The sequence below is a fragment of the Mercenaria mercenaria genome, chromosome 10 (assembly GCF_021730395.1).
Source record: "Mercenaria mercenaria strain notata chromosome 10, MADL_Memer_1, whole genome shotgun sequence".
In the NCBI taxonomy this organism is placed as follows: Eukaryota; Metazoa; Mollusca; class Bivalvia; order Venerida; family Veneridae; genus Mercenaria; species Mercenaria mercenaria.
Genome location: NC_069370.1, coordinates 1,238,031 through 1,242,001, shown reverse-complemented (window position 1 = coordinate 1,242,001; position 3,971 = coordinate 1,238,031).

Below are 3,971 nucleotides of genomic sequence, written 5' to 3'. Positions count from 1 at the left end.
AACTTCCTAAAAATATGAAATGTTGTCAGTAGCACAATACATCATTATATTTTGTTTGAAGAAAACAATTTGCGGACTCTTTGAAAGACATACAAATATCATCTAGGCTGCCAGTTCCCCAACGACTCCTGCGTTTCTAATCATCGAGATAACGAGCCTAGCAAGGAGCGTAAACAGTCTGACTGTGTGAACCGTGCTTCACTGAATATAGATGCGATATGATACTTTATACGATATGACATATTGAGTCGTTGAAGTATCATTTGTGAAATTAAATTTTTACCCTCATAAAATATCACTCAATCAATCACCAACTGTCCTGCATAATATGAAATAGCTTATGCTGTGCTCTTTACAGAAAAAGTCCCAAGACTTGAATCGTCACAATAGGGAAGACTGATGTGTGAACGATTTAAATTAGTTTAGAATAGCCAAGATTTTCATCCTTTTCTTACAGCCAGAGACCCTGCCGATTCAATATTCAGCAATAAATGAATGACAGATCGACGGCGCATGGGGTTGATGGGGTAAAGCTCTGTAGCCGTTTCCATGCCTAAATCTAAAATATCAGCAAGTGAAAAATGATCAAAAAACGTTTCGACAACGTGATAAATAGCACCCATCTGGACAAAGGATTCCCGACTTGCAACTTTGATGAAAGCTTTGATGAAAAATTATGAAATTATAGACAAAGATGTATGACATTTTCACTACGCAAAAGCCTCAAGTTGTTTTTTGTGCCGTATGAAAAAATTTTGAACGAAAAATAATGAAGGCAGTGGAGAAAGATAAATAAGTTATGCTGTCAAATAGCTGCTGCTTAACTCATTATGAGGATATCTTGACGCGCCAAAACATCAGGGGAAATAACTCTGCCGATCTGGAAAGCTATGCCTTTGTGGCGGAACATTTTTCTACGATATATCAGCATGATAAGACTGTAAGAACACTGTGCTATGTTATCATGGATGATAAGCATGATAAAAGATAGTAATAAATATTAAAAGTTCAGATGTCGTTAGTTGTTTTTACACATAAACATATCAGTTATACTTGTTTTTTTCTCTCTCTCTAATCTGTTTAACTTTTGTAAGATGTCATTTAATGACAGTATCATGTGTTTTCATCAGCTTGTTATACAACGTCTGCTCAGTCTGATGGTCACAGGAAATGCTAAAACAATTTACATCATTCTTTTCTCTTTCTACCGCAAATATCTATATCTCGTAAAGGTTGGACAAAAATTACCTCTAGTCTGTCTGAGAAGAGGTTTCTTCTTGCTTATCCTTTACCCTGCTAAATTTCTATAATGAACTAGTCCATCTTTCAATTTGGACAGTACCATTAACTGTTAAAAGGGGTGTTTACCAAAAAAATACTGACTGAATGGCAGACAGTGCAGATCATGATCTACACTGGTTGCAAAGGCAGAATCAGTTGGTCCAGCATGATAAGAGATAATTATATTCTAACTGATGGGAGATTCATGTATGTGGATTATTTCATAAACTGCATGATGCTTTATTTTTGTGCTTTGATCAACTCTCTGGTCTAAGTACATTCAAGATCCAGACAAATGAAAGAAGGATGAATGAACTGAGAAGCACAGTCTTTGTAAGGATTTTCTCTGAACTTCCTGTCACCAGCCTAGGTTTATATGTCACGAGCCTAGGTTTATATGTCACCAGCCTACGTTTATATGTCACAAGCCTAGGTTTATATGTCACCAGCCTAGGTTTATATGTCATGAGCCTAGGTTTATATAGTATAGGCACATGTTTGTATATCAGAAATTCATCAGATTGCATTGGGATTTCAAACCCTACAATATACATATTGCACTGTAAAAGGAGAAATAAAGCTTTCAAAACTCTGCAGTATATAATTTATATTGCAGTGTAAATTGAAACATAATTAAAAACCATAGAATATATACACTTGAGTTGAAAAGGTGACATCTCTACATTACACATATTGCTAAGTAAAAGGGGACATAAATATGTCCAAACCCTACAATATACATACTGTGTATAAAGGGAAATAAATCTTAATCTTAACAATGCCCAACAAAAGTGTACTTCCAGATGCAACATTAGAATCCTTCCTGTTGCCACATCAGCCAGTAAATAACAGTTATTCATGGAACTATTTAATGGAACTGCCGTATCATAAAAGAAAACAAATTCGCTAAAAATAGAAAAGGATCTTTTATTTTATCTGCAATATGAAAAATATTAGAAAGATGCTTCAGCACGTGTTGCAAAACATAAAGGCGACATTTTGTCCCGCAACATTAAAACAAAACATTAAGGATTCGGCTTTGGGATTATTTTATCCGGATACCATCATAACCTATAGGAAGTACAAATATCTGCAAAACTTAGGTGTGCAATCTTTCTGATCTTGTAAAGCAAAAAATGATGTGACTATTTACACTTGTAATAGTTTTTTGAAACTATTTTACAAATTATCTAACATTAACTTTATATCGTACAACTTCCCATCAACATTATTGCGCTAATGAAAAAAACTGATCGAAACAAACAACAACCTTCAAAAACTGGCAGATTCATAAAAGTTTTGATAATTTTTCTGTGGTTTGTCAAAGTTCCAAATGGCCACACATAAAGACTGATATATCAATACTTTTACCTATCAACTAGTATTCAATAAACAGGAACGTGAAATGGGAAAACCTTTCTTCCAATCACTACGGAAAGGCAGTGCGATTAACAGCAAAGGAAAAAAGTGTTGATCGCCGTTCTACCACACAAACATTCTGAAAATTCCTAGGTCGGGTGTTAACAAAAATATATACTGAAAAGTTAACATTACTTTTTCTACGCCTTCTTGAACTTTTAACATTTCAAACAAGGACCAGTTTGTGTAGGTAATAGTTCATATATTAAAATAATTAAGAGATTAAGTTTAGGCAAGAAGACTTGAACATTTTATATCCTACACTTTAACTCGACTATATGTTGTTGGTTACCAAAAACAAAACTTCCAAAGTTTATACCCTTCACACATATAAGTGAACCTCCATCACAGAAACTTAATTTTCACGATTTGGACATGGCTTAAATTTACCATCACCTTCACCATTAAAACCAAGAATTAAGATCATGCAAACTTCGAGTCAAAGAAGCAAATCACAGAAAGCCGTAACCATGACAAAAAATTTAGTCTTTACCAACTAAAGGGCAATAACTCCTGAGCTAATTGTTGGGCTCTAACAAGACTGTGTCACTAACTTAATAACGTACAGCAGATAAAATGTGTATCGGAAATACTCATTTAAAATTCAGAAATAACCAGTGACAATTTGTAATGTGAATGCAATAATTCTCCTTTTTGTTCTTTTCCCTTTCGTATGAAGTGAAAAAGCATAAGACAAAAAGGCAAATTCATGGTATGTACCAGTTATTGCTGATAATTATATATAAAGCTGTCATCTTTTTCAATATAGGTGTCCCCGAAGCGAGAGTCAGCGAAAGGTAATACAGCTCAAGAACCTTTTAAATTTCAGAGCGATGTTACACAAGTATGACCAGAATCAGAAATGCAGAATCTGATTGGCTTGTTTGTATTTAAGCTTATTTTGTTTGTCATCATTGGCAACCCATATGGTCGACACCTGGAAACAGTTTGTAATTTTTAGTGGGAGGACAATGCAAAATGAAGAAGATGCTCCAACTCTGGAAGCTCCCCTGGTTCTTCAGCATGCCAGGTGCAAAGCACTCATACACAGGACTCATATCCAAATGTTAGTAATTTTAGTTTGTGAAGCATGGGCTGTTTCAAGCATGATCTTAACCCTTATCATGCTGGATACGATTGATTCTGCCTTTGCGACCAGTGTAGATCATGATCAGCCTGCACATCCATGCAGTCTGATCATAATCTTCACTGTTCGCCATTCAGTCAGTATATTTTGGTGATCACCCCTCTTAACAGTTAATGGTATTGTC